The sequence below is a fragment of the Schistocerca piceifrons genome, chromosome 7 (genome assembly GCF_021461385.2).
Source record: "Schistocerca piceifrons isolate TAMUIC-IGC-003096 chromosome 7, iqSchPice1.1, whole genome shotgun sequence".
NCBI classification, from domain to species: domain Eukaryota; kingdom Metazoa; phylum Arthropoda; class Insecta; order Orthoptera; family Acrididae; genus Schistocerca; species Schistocerca piceifrons.
Window position 1 is genome coordinate 128,910,276 of NC_060144.1, and position 14,140 is coordinate 128,924,415.

General features: G+C 45.0%; 1 protein-coding gene across 1 annotated transcript in view; it reads right to left on the reverse strand.

Moving 5' to 3' along the window:
- The window catches only part of LOC124804705 (synapsin), a 744,296-nt gene that overhangs the window by 654,785 nt on the left and 75,371 nt on the right, over positions 1 to 14,140 (reverse strand). The window lies entirely within an intron of this gene.

The window sequence follows — 14,140 nt, forward strand, 5'->3', positions numbered from 1 at the left end:
GCCCAGTAGGCAAAAACAGTGTGTGCACGCCTAGCCGTGTAAACACAGGGTGTTCAGAAAGTCTCTCTGTGGTGCACTATGCTTGTTAGCTGCGCGTGCCGTATAATTGTTCGCCTACCTAGGTTACTTCCCTTCAAGTGTACTCTCCCAACACTCCACTGATTCGTTTATCTCAACGAGCGTCAGTAGTATCATTGGTGTGTGTCGTTACGTGTTGACATGAACATTTAAGTTTCGGTACTTTGTTCGTCTCTTTCGCTTTTGTCACTGTTAAAATGCTAACCATTCAAGAACGTGTGTTTTCAGTCGAACAAGTGTTCAAAGCTGGCGGTAAATACACAGTTTAAGTTCGTCAAACACTTAATTCAGTTCTCCCGGAGACAATACTCCCACGTCGTGATACTGTGCGAGATATGACTAACAAATTTCGAAGTACAGGTTCGGTAACAGATGCACCGAGAAATGGTCGTCCTAGCGTTTTGTCTAAGGATAAACTACTCGATATTTCCGATAAAACAGTCAGTAAGAAAACCCGCCAAGGAAATCGATGTTAGTGTCGGAACGGCCCATACAGCTGTAAGAAAAAAAAACTATAACTTTTCCCATAAAAAGTAACGGTCATGCAAGACCTGAAAAATACTGATCATGGCAAGAGACTGCGTTATTGAAAATGGTTCAAAAATTTCGTTCAACAAAATAAAAGGGATATTCTTAATGAAACGTTTGTCACTGATGAGGCGTGGTTTCATTTATCCGGCCACATGAACTCGCAAAATTCTCGTATGTGGAGTACCGCGAATCCATTGTGTTACTGAAGAAATATTGCAGCTTGTGTTTGGAAACTTGATTAGACGAACTGAATTGTGTATTCAAAAACAGGGGGGACACTTTCAATATTTAATGTGAAAATTTGTAAGTAAAAATGTATATTCAATAAATTAATATCTTGTCTTTCATTGAGTTTCATTTCGGTATATTCACTGCGGCATACGGCACGCGCGGCTAACAATCATACAGCACTGCGGAGAGACTTTTTGAATACCCCGTAGTTCTCTAACCAGGCGAACAGAGTTAAGTTCTGCCCTCGGTACTATTCGCGGCACAAACGCCACGACTGCCTGTGGCAAGAAAGGTCACGTACATTCCATATGTTATCAATAGAATAAACATTAGAATTCTGCCCACTCACAAAAATCTAGTCACAAGGCCCACGTAATCAATTCAGTGTATTCAAAGCCTGCTGCAGGCTTTAGCAAAACCAGCAAACAAAAAGTTTCTTCGGCGCTACGCCAGTCCAACAAACTTTTTGTTCATTTGCATCCTAGTGGAAAACTTGTGAAATTTCAGTTGGACGTGGGTGCCTGTGTTACACTGCTGAATCGTAACACATATGAAGCGTTAGGCTCCCCAAGCCTGTCTAAAACCAACACACACCTGACGGCTTATAATGGACAAGACATTCCCGTTCTCGGAAAATGTACTTTGCCTGCCATGTATCGCTCGCTTAAGCGAACTGTGACTTTCACTGTGCTACAATCACGCGATTGTGAGAACAGATTTGGCCTTGATTTGTTTTATTTGTTTGGCTTTCAAATTCAGGAGAATGTTTTGTCAGTGACTGCATTCAATGCCAAAGACAGTGTAGCTAACATGCTGAAGGAATTCCCTGAACGCTTTTCTGAAGGTTTAGGCAAGGCTAACAATTTTGTTTCGCGTATTACTATGAAATACAATGCTCAGCCAAAATTTTGCCGGATCATAACTGTTACCAATGCATTACGGGATAAAGTCGCTGCTGAACTGAAATAAATGCAAGACAGCGGAGCTATTGCTCCCATACAAGCTAGTCAATGGGCAAGTCCACTGGTTTTGCTCCCCAAACCTTCAGGTAGCATTCGCCTCTGTGTTGACTATAAGTCTACAGTCAGCTCACAAACTGTGACTGATACTTATCCATTGCCACGCCCAGAGACAGATTAGGCGCTGGTCGCTACTTTTCAAAAATTGATTTGCGCGACGCGTATCTCCAAATACCACTAGATGAAGAATCTCAAAGAATGTGTGTTGTGAACAATCTGGGCTTGTTTAAATATTTGCGTCTGCCGTTTGGCAGTGCTTCCACACCCGCCATTTTCCAACGGTATTTGAACAGCTGACTGCTCAAGTACCAAACTGTTCAAACTATTTGGACGATATTGTCGTAGCAGATCGTACACCTGAAGAACACATTGCCAATTTGCCTGCTTTGTTTCGTGTGTTATCTGATGCAGGACTCAAGTGTGGACTGGTTAAGTGTGATTTTCTTAAAACTGACTTGCAGTATCTTAGTCATGACCTAAACAGTCAAGGTCTACATCCTCTTCAGTAACATTTGTGAACCATACGTGACCTACCAGTTCCTCGCAATGTCACAAAATTACTATCACTCTTAGGGAAAATGAACTATTATATTCAGTTCATGTCGAATGCTGCATAAATCGCAGCTCCATTGCATCGCATGCGTCGCAAGAACGTCCCCTTTTTCAAAAACTTAAAAATGCAATGCTCAGTGATCGATGCTTGGTTCACTTTGATGCTGACAAATCAGTTGTGTTGCAAGCTGACGCTTCCTCTTACGGATTCTGTGTAGCGCCTTCGCGAAGATTTGATAAAAAATACAGGCCCATTGCTTTCGCATCCAGACTGTTGTCCAAAGCTCAGTGCAACTACTCACAAATAGAGAAAGAGGGATTGGCTGTTGTGTATGGTGTCGCCAAAATCCACCACTATTTCTATGGCAGAAAATTCTACTTAGTAACGGATTACAAGCCATTCAGTCCTTGTTCCATCCGATGAAGCCGTTTCCTGTACGAACTGCCCAAAAATTACAAAGATGGGCTTTGTTTTTGTCTCAATACCAGTACGAGATTGTGTTTCGTCCGACACCTGAACATGGTAATGCGGATGCACTTTCATGTCTTCCGATTGGCCCTGTTACAGACTTTGACTCTTCTTCTGCATCTTGTTGTCACAAACATTCTAAGAATTCTGAATTGATTCCATCCTTTCCTCTGAACTATAGGACAACTGCACAGGCTACGGAAGCTGATTCAGATATAAACATTTTGCTAAAATACATTCGCACATCTTGGCCTCGCTCATTGCATTGCATGAAGAACTCTATAGTGCCCCGATACTTTGCACCTCAGCATAGCCTCGCTATGCAGCAATGTGTGATTCTTGTTCAAAATGACAGTGGACAGTCACGTGTGCTGATCCCAAAAGCTTTGCAAAAAGAACTGTTGCAGTTACTTCACCAAGGACACTGGAGTATTGTTCGTACGAAACGGTTAGCGCGTCGACACTGTACTTGGCAGCGTACGGACACCCAAATAGAACAGATGACGTCTCAGTGTCACGCATGTGCGGAAAATAAGTCCGCTCCACCACAAAAATTCTCTGCTTGGCCTAAGTTACAACCAGCATTGCAACGTGTGCACATAGACTTTGCAAGACCTTTTTGGAACATTCATTGGTTGATTGTGGTAGACTCTTATAGAAAGTTTACTATTGCTGTGTCAATGAACTCGCCAACCGCACACAGCAAATTTCAGGCATTGTCCTCTATTTTTTGCCTCGATGGTTTGCCTGAAGTCATAGTGTCGGACAACGGCACCCAGTTCACGTCAACTGAATTTCAAACACTCTGTGAACACAATGGCATACAGCATCTAACTAGCCTACGGTTCCATCCACAGTCCAACGGCGAAGCAGAACGTTTTGTCGTAACCTTCAAGCAGGAGATGGCCGAACTTCGCAACACACACGCCGGAGATCAGGCGTTGCAACTGTTTCTCGCCTCCTATCGTTCGCATCCACGAGATGGACCATCGCTGGCGGAACTGCTTCACGGCAGCCGCCATAGGACACTGCTCTACCCTCCTCAGTATCTGCCACCGAAGGAAGGCCGCAATTATCGCTTCGCACCGCATGGTATTGTGTTTTTCAGGGCTTTTAGCTGCAGCAGACGGTAGGCGCATGCATGTATCTCATTTCAGGTCCAGACGTATTGCAGCGCCGACATCACAATCAAATTCGCCACTGTCACGTGCACGGTGATCCTACTGTATCTCTTCCCCCAGATTCACGGATCCCGAGGACACCAGCGGGTGTCTTAACGACACCGCGGGACGACCCCATGGAGACGGAGCCTTCGCTTATTCCGCCTCCTCTCGTTCTACTGATGGAGCTGGACACGGCCATGTCGCAGCGGCCGTCGCCTTCTAAATCTTCGTATGGCCCCCAGGAAGGCGACGTGTACCCTTCAGTGGGTTTTCCAGAGGACGTTTTCACAAGAGTGAAGGAAGGATGGCGGGGAACGACCGGATGTCTGACGTCCCCTGCAGCCATAGCTTCCGGTCCATCAGAGCGTCCACACACCTGCCACCCCCGATTGCTCCAATGGCCGGGCGTCTATAAAAACATAAGATGACCTTGTTTGATCCAACTTTAACACTTACTTTCATTTTACGGTAGTTACCGTTTCCAGTGAGTTGAAGACTATCTCCACTGTAGAAATCAACACGGATACAGCTAACAACGGTAGTGTAAAACCCAGGATATCTATTCGTCTAGGAGTCTCAGAAGGCGGTAGATACCGGCACCCAGGTTGATGCCATGTCCCTTGACTTCCAAATATATCTGACACAGTTCCGGACTATAGACTAATGAAGAAAATACGAACGTACGGAATATCAGACCACTTTGTGGCCGGATAAAAGAGCACCTAGAAAATACAACACAGATAGTCATTCTTGGTGGAATGAAGTCTTCGCACACGCTGGTAACTTTGGGGAGTATACCTAGGAAGTTTTATAGAACTATTACTGTTCACGTCTTAGCGGATAACGTCAGAAGTTCCATGAGGCTGTTCGCGGGTGAAGGTGTTGTACTCGTATACAGAGAGATTACAATGCTAGAAAACTGTAGCGAACGTCGACGCTTGGTGCAGAGTTTGGCTGTTGCTCGTAAACATACGGACAGATGTGAGGGTAACTTCAGGAGTGCCACAGTAAAGTGTGACAGGGCAGTTACTGTTTGCAATATACACGGTCCAGTCACACCAATGTGACCACCGCCTATGTTCGACGTCAACGTGCAATAACCACTCACACTGGCAGTGGGCAGGTGGCAGCACTAGCAGTGGGAGGCATATACGAGGGTGATCCCAAAAGTAAGGTCTATTTTTTTATAAGTACATAGATCTGTTTATTTCTACAATGGTTTACAACAGTTTACAGCTTGCACAATTAGTTATTTTTCGACATAATCACAATTTCTGTCAATGCATTTTTATAGACGCTGTGGCAGTTTTTGTATGCACATGTCATACCAGCTCGCCGCCACGCTGTTCAGAAAGTTATGAACCTCTTCTTTCACCTCGTCGTCGGAATTGAATCGCTTCCCGGCCAAATGTTCTTTTAACCTGGGGAACCGGTGATAGTCACTGGACGCCAAGTCAGGACTATAGGGTGGGTGGGTGATTATGTTCCAATGAAACTGTTGCAGGAGAGCAACGGTTTGACGAGCGATGTGTGGGCGAGCGTTGTTATGGAGAATGTGTATGCCCTTGCTAAACATTCCTCTTCTCCGGTTTTGAGTTGCCCGTTTGAGTTTTTTCAGAGTCTCACAGTACCTGTCAGCATTAATTGTGGTTCCAGTGGGCATAAAGTCGACCAACAATACCCCTTTCCGATCCCAAAAACCGGTTGGCATGACTTTACCGGGAGACTGTGTTTGTTTGTATTTCCGCCGCTTTGGCGAAGAAGGATGCCGCCACTGGCGTAATTGTTGCTTGGTCTCAGGTGTAAAGTGGTATGCCCAAGTTTCGTCACCCGTGACAATTGAGTCCGGAAAGTTGTCCTGTTGAGCTGCAAGGCGGTGAAGAAATGCGCGGGAAGCATCAACTGGGTGCCGCATGTGGTCCTCAGTCAACATGCGTGGCACCTATCTTGCACACATCTTCCGGTAGTTCAATGTTTACGTTAAAATTCTGTGAGCGGTGCTTCGGGAAACCTCAGAAACCAACGTGCAGAGATCATCCATGGTGATCCGCCGATCTTCACGCATGCTTTGCTCAACCTTCAACACTGTCTCCTCAGAAACTGACGGTCTCCCGCTCCTTTGTTCGTCGTGAATTTCGGTCCGACCAGCTGCAAACTCTCTACACTACTTACGAACATTTGTGACATGTTCAAAACGTTCAAATGTGCGTGAAATCTTATGGGACGTAGCTGCTAAGGTCATCAGTCCCTAAGCTTACACACTACTTAACCTAAATGATCCTAAGGACAAACACACACACATGCCCGAGGGAGCACTCGAACCTCCGCCGGGACTAGCCGCACAGTCCATCACCAATTTTGACATCCATGCACGACTCAACATACACTTCCGTCAATTGGCGATGGATTTCAACCGGCGTAGTGCCCTTTGCGTTCAAAAACCGAATAACTGCGCGCAGTTCGCACTTGGCGGTAACATCCAACAGCTGCAAAGCCAAGACTGAGCGCCTCAGCGCGGTGTGCACATGTTTACACACATCGCGTGATGCACTCTTCAAAACAGTGTGCCCAACTGCCACACAAACAGAGTTCTGTACTTATAAAAAAAGATAGAGGACCTTATTTTTGGGATTACCCTCGTAAAGTGTGTTGGGGGTCGTGCAAAACAGTGTAGTTCTTGTCGGAATGCGGAACCGGAGCCATTTATCTGACGTCAAAAAGGGCATCATCATTAGCTTTCGGCCCAAGGGTGGAATCTTTCCCGAAACGAAAGCCTGTAAACTGTTCGCATGCCCCGTGGTTAAATTATTCCGTGCATGTAAAAACGGAGCGATCCAAAACCGGCTACTAGGCAACTGTGGTGCACTACGCACCATAGATGACAGGGGTGAACGACGGCTGCGCAGGTGTGTATGGGCAAATATGAAACTGTTAAGCAACTGACCACCCAGATGAACCAAGGGGCTATCAACAGTTAACGGCCGCTCAGCGAACGGTGCTGCGTGTGGGCCTCCGTAGCAGGCGCGTGTTTCAAATGGTTCAAATGGCTCTGAGCACTATGCGACTTAACTTCTGAGGTCATCAGTCGCCTAGAACTTAGAACTACTTAAACCTAACTAACCTAAGGACATCACACACATCCATGCCCGAGGCAGGATTCGAACTTGCGACCGTATCGGGTGCTCGGTTCCAGACTGTAGCGCCTAGAACCGCACGGCCACTCCGGCCGGCGCGCGTGTTTCGCGGATCCACGCCGACTGCTGTTCGTCAATGACAATGGTTGGAATTTGCACGCGAATACCGCAAATGGAGGTCCACTGAATGGCGATAGGTGGCATTTTCAGATGAATCTCGTTTTATACTCCATCCGACAGATGACCATTCGCGTGTACGCCAACGTCTTGCAACCAGGTGAGAGCGTTATGGTCTGGGGAATGTTTAAGTGCCATTCCCTGCCTGATATCGTCATTTTGGAAGGTACAATGGATCAACATAAACGTACGTCTATCCTTGTGGACCACGTACACCATTACATGCAGTTTGCTTTTCCTCGGCCTGATGGCATCCACCGAACTCCCCGGATTTAAAACCAATCGCGAATTTGTGTGACCACCTCGATCGGACTGTTGGCGAATGGATCGTCAACCGAAAAATTCAACGCAGCTGGTTACGGATCTGAAGTCGGCATAGCTCCAGACTCCTGTCTGCACCTTCCATAAATTCACTGACTCTCTTCCTGCACGTGTCGCAGTGGCCCACGCTGCAAAAGGTGCTTGTTCAGGCTTTTGAGAGGTAGTCACTTTAATGTGACTGGACAGTGAATATTTATAAGCTAGTCGATACCAGTGTATACTCCTTGAGTCTATTCACGGAAATTGATGTTGTGTACCGGCACGCTGCAACGACAGAGGGTTGTAGCGAAATACAAGAAGACCAGCAGAAAGTCTGTGATTGGTGCAATGACTTGGAGTTGGCCCTGAACGAAAATGAATTTAACGTACTGCACCTAACTAGGGAAAAGTCGGGCGATACATTACTTCCTCCTATGATAACTAGCAGTTATAAGAGTCGAGGAACATGAAAAGGGAGCAATGATTGGGAAGGGAGTGAGACAGGGTTGTAGCCTCTCCCAGATGTTATTCAATCTGTATATTGAGCAAGCAGTAAAGGTAACAAAAGAAAAATTCGGAGTAGGTATTAAAATCCATGGAGAAGAAATAAAAACTTTGAGGTTATCCGATGACATTGTAATTCTGTCAGAGACAGCAAAGGACTTGAAAGAGCAGTTGAACGGAATGGACAGTGTCTTGAAAGGATGATATAAGATGAACATCAACAAAAACAAAACGAGGATAATGGAATGTAGTCTAATTAAGTCGGGTGATTCTGAGGGAATTAGATTAGGAAGTGAGACACTTAAAGTAGTAAAGAAGTTTTGCTATTTGGGGAGCGAAATAACTGAGGATGGGCGAAGTAGAGGGGATATAAAATTTAGACTGGAAATGGCAAGGAAAGCTTTTCCGAAGAAGAGAAATTTGTTAGCATCGAATATAGATTTAAGTGTCAGGAAGTCGTTTCTGAAAGTATTTGTATGAAGTCTAGCCATGTATGGAAGTGAAACATGGACGATAAATAGTTTGGACAAAAAGAGACTAGGGGCTTTCGAATAACTAATGAGGTGGTACTGAATAGAATTGGAGATATAAATTTGTGGCATAACTTGACTAGAAGAAGGAATCGATTGGTAGTACATGTTCTGAGGCATCAAGGGATCACCAATTTAGTATTGGAGGGCAGCGTGGATGGTAAAAATCGTAGAGGGAGACCAAGAGATGAATACACTAAGCAGATTCAGAAGGATGTAGGCTGCAGTACGTTCTGGGAGATGAAGCAGCTTGCACAGGATAGAGTAGCATGGAGAGCTGCATCAAACCAGTCTCAGGACTGAAGACCAGAACGACAACAACAATGATAACTAGCGAAAGTCCACAACGAGAAAGTCATAGAAATTGCGGGTTATACGGAGGTTTGTTGAGACTCATTCTTCCCAGCAACATTGACTAATGGAACAGCGAAGGGGCAATCGACGTTAATACCAGAAGTGCTCGACGATTATAAACAATTTATGACACCTCTCTGCGTTGCTAACATCACGCTATCCTACCATATGCAAAGAGGCACGCGTGTTCACACTCTGGGCTCTATGGTGTACTGCTTAGCATAGATCATTGGACTGAGCTGAGGTATGACATTTCTATTGGGAGCTCTCTTGTCTGTGGTGGGCAATCAGAAGACTCTCCGAGAGAATTCGCACTCATCGCTTGAGCTCCCGTTGCGTGAGCCCAGTTTTACGAATACCCAGGTTGCTGTTTACTCCTGCTTCTTGTTTGGTCTTCGATCGTCGCACACTGTCGTTTCATGTGCTGCAGGTGCAGATCTGTTCATGAGGTGACCGAATTTTATTGGATTCAGCAACCCATTGCAGACATAGGACATGTTTGTTTTCGAATGTCGCCGTTAGGTATGGCAAATATCTTCTCATTACCTGGCTTTCCTCTTTAAAAATGAAGCTTAGTTTCTTTCTGTACGGGCTGAGCTGGGTCCATGTGGACTACGACAGCCATACAAGATATTACCTCCTACGAACATGCTAGATTTTAGCATCCCCTCTTATTCAGTAGCAAACCGGTTCAATTAATTGAAAATATTAATTTTTATGTTGTGTGATGTAATTAATATCTTTTGTATTTAGTTTTAATTTCGATACTGATTTAGATAGTAAAGTACACATCTGCATATTCTGTAAAAAGAGTTGTTCTGCTATTGGGTAAATTATTAACAAATCCATTATTGATGTGCCTGCGTGTAATAAGATCTTTATTGTTTTTTTTTCGCGTGATGTAATTACAAATTCACAATATTCGGATTTTTTCCTTTGGTTGTACTATGTAGCCTTGCTTCTTGTCAAATTTCATGGTTCTAGGTGAACGGATAGTAGCCTATAGATTTTGATGAGTAGGTTAGCGAGTATCAAAATATGTTATATACACTAATCGGCCATCATATTATGACCACCTACCTAACAGCCGGTATGTCTACCTTTGGTACAGATAACAGCGTCGGCACGTCGTGGCATGGAAACAATGAGGCCTTGCTAGGTCGCTCGCACCAAATTTGCATACAGAAGTGACCTAATTCCCGTAAATTACGGGGAGGCAGGCGATGAGCTCTGACACGTCGTTCAATCACGTCCCATGTATGTTCGATCAGGGTCAGATTTGGTGAGTGGGGGGCCCTGCACATCAGTTGTCACTCGCCACTGTGATCGTCGAATCACCCCATCACACTCCTGGCCTTGTGGCATGGCGCATTATCTTGTTGAAAAATGCCACTTCCATCAGGAAACATGATCGTCATGAAGAGGTATACGTGGTCTGCAACCAGTGTACGATACTCTTTGGCCATCATGGTGCCTTGCACGTGCTCCCCCGGACCCATGGATAAACAGTTGAATGTTCCATAGTGCATAATGGAGACGCCACCAGATTCTCTCCGTCCTGCAGTTCAGGTGTCAAGGAGCTGTTCCCATGGAAGACAACTGATTCACGCCCTCCCATCAGCATGATGAAGAAGGTATCGGGATTCATCAGACCATACAACGCTCTGCCACTGCACCAACGTCCAATGCTGATGGTCATGTGCCCATTTCAGTCGTAGTTGCCACAGTTGTGGTGTTAACATTGGCACATGCATGGGTCGCCTGCTGCAGAAGCCCATCGTTAGGAGTGGTTGGTGCACTGTGCGTTCAGACTCACTTGTATTCTGCCCAGCATTGAAGTCTGATGTTAGTTCCACCACAGTTCACTGCCTTTCCTATTTTACCAATCTATTTTACCAATCTATTTTATGAATCTATTTTACCAATCTGTCTAAACAGATGTGGCGCCTGACATCTCTAGCCAGGGGTGGGCGCCCAATCCTTCGACGTCTGGACAATGTTTCACTCTGGTATCGCATTCCTTCAACACCCAACAGAATGCTTGTGCTGAGCCTCCAGGCCATCGTAATCTGCCCTCGTCGAAGCCGGATAGATCGGATGCCTTACCCATTCTACACAAGGATACTCATTGGTACTACGTGCACCATGCTTGTGTCTGACTAGCGCCATTCCTCGCTAGGCGAAGTTGCTATCGCCTGGACAGGTTTATATCGGTAGTAGTTCAGTGGTAATAATGTTGTGGCTGATTAGTGTAAGTGGTCATATCTATTGGTTTGAATAAGTTAGAAGCTTAAATTTTTTACAACTCCAAGGGAATATAGACCTTAGTATGTGACATAAATTTCAACTCAATACATCCAATCGCTCCTGGGAAAAAGTGGGCTTAACCAGATGGACAGATACACAGACAGGCAGACTAACAAACGTCAATATTTTTTCAGGTGGTATTGCTACTAATTCATATTTCTATGTCAGGGACAAATACTCTGTAGGTTTAGGTGAGTGAGCTTGTGAGTATCAAAATATATGAAATAAATGACCATATTTTTTTTCCATTTACTCTGGACATTCAATTTTTTACACTGCCAAAGGAGCATAGGCCATAATAAGTCACTAAATTTCAATGTGGTACATCTACCTGTTCCAAAGTAAAATGATTTTTAAGCTCTTAAACAGACAAACGGACAGACAGACAGACAACTAAGTGACCATGTAATTATACAGGGTGTTACAAAAAGGTACGGCCAAACTTTCAGGAAACATTCCTCACACACAAAAAAAGAAAATACGTTATGTGGACATGTGTCCGGAAACGCTTACTTTCCATGTTAGAGCTCATTTTATTACTTCTTTTCAAATCACATTAATCATGGAATGGAAACACACAGCAACAGAACGTACCAGCGTGACTTCAAACACTTTGTTACAGGAAATGTTCAAAATGTCCTCCGTTAGCGAGGATACATGCATCCACCCTCCGTCGCATGGAATCTTTGATGCGCTGATGCAGCCCTGCAGAATGGCGTATTGCATCACAGCCGTCCACAATACGAGCACGAAGAGTCTCTACATTTGGTACCGGGGTTGCGTAGACACGAGCTTTCAAATGCCCCCATAAATGAAAGTCAAGAGGGTTGAGGTCAGGAGAGCGTGGAGGCCATGGAATTGGTCCGCCTCTACCAATCCATCGGTCACCGAATCTGTTGTTGAGAAGCATACGAACACTTCGACTGAAATGTGCAGGAGCCCCATCGTGCATGAACCACATGTTGTGTCGTACTTGTAAAGGCACATGTTCTAGCAGCACAGGTAGGGTATCCCGTATGAAATCATGATAACGTGCCCCATTGGGCGTATGTGGACGAAACTAAAATGAGCTCTAACATGGAAATTAAGCGTTTCCGGACACATGTCCACATAACATCTTTTCTTTATTTGTGTGTGAGGAATGTTTCCTGAAAGTTTGGCCGTACCTTTTTGTAACACCCTGTATATGACGGTAGTATCTGTTCCCGAAAGAACAGTTATCGTAAATGACCGTGCAGCTTTGCTAGAATGAAATGATAATTAAATGGACATCCTAGCTGCAACCAGGCGTTGATATACTTCATTGGGGACATGTTGAAAATGTGTACTCCGACCGGGACTCGAACCCGGGATCTCCTGCTTACATGGCAGACGCTCTGTCCATCTGAGCCACCGAGGACACAGATGAATAGCGCGACTGCAGGGACTTATCCCTTGCACACTTCCCGTGAGACGTACATTCCCAACGTGTCCGCGCCACTATATTCGTAGTGCGCCTAATAGATGTTTGCCCATGGTTCTAGTCCTGGTTAGGGTACACAGTTTCAACATGTCCCCAATGAAGGATATCAACGCCTGCTTGCAGCTAGGGTGTCCATTTAATTATCATTTCATTTGACCATGTAATGTTTCCATTCTACCTATTGAGGTACAGAATCCTAAAAAAGAGCAGTTAGCTTTTAAGTTGTAGATGTAGTTGAAGTAAAGATTCACATAGCTACCTTGAGCGGTAACATCAACAACAACCACAAGACAGTCGTTGCATTACACCTGCTGTCAATGTATTAGTTCCTCCTTCAGACGGTGTGATGTGGAAAATATGCGGAGTGGTGTTGCGTGGGTAGCAGAGCAGCGCCTGCACAGCGAACCGCGCCCAGCCCAGTGAACTCGGCTGCATCCGGCCTGCAGCGGTCGGCCGGCCATCCGTCTCCATCAGTCGCAAGGACGGCCAGTCCGTCACTCAGCCAGACGTTTCCAGCCTACACCGCAGGCGGTCTATCGCCGCGCCAGCCACTGCCTCAGGCTGGGGAACTCCACCAGCGTCACATCGTCTCATCTTTGGTTGAGCGGCACCTTGGTGCAAAGTGTAGCAGCTATCTGCATCTGTTCAGGGCACCTCATTGAGTACTTCATATTCTACTGCCAATCCCCGTTCCAGTCAAAAATGGACTGTGGAAAATAGCATTATTGTTACGCTTCCGTGTGAGTTCGAATTTCTATCTTTTACTCCTAATAGTCTTTTCGTGGAAGATTCGTAGGAGGCAGCAATACATTGGCTGACTCTTCTTGGAACTTAGGAGGGGACTTCAAAGTACCTTTCGCTGAATTCTGCACTACACTTAAAAGGCCACTGAGTCACACGTAGAGTTGAAAAACTACCATAGGCTATTGTAGACTATCGTAAGTAAGTGTGGAGTAGCCTTCCTAGTAGCTTTGGTCATTTAAAGTCATACCCGCATGATGTGTAAGTGAGGTGTGTTGCATATTAATCGGAAGTTACCTCATAACAACTGCTGTCTTTACACATGTGATCAGTGTCTTACTGGATTCCCCTAAAAATCAGAATCGGTTATCTGTCTAGAATCTGAGTGGGAATTTATAAAGGGCCGGGTAACCTAGGGAACATTTTTGTTCTACATGATTATCCTCCAGTCTGCTATTTAAAAATGAACAGTATTTATAGTGAAATTGAAATTTTCGATGTTTAATGCAGATTTTATTCGAAAATTGTTCGTTTGTAACATGGAGCAGAGGGATGTTATAGAAAAAATTAAGAAAACAATACAGAATT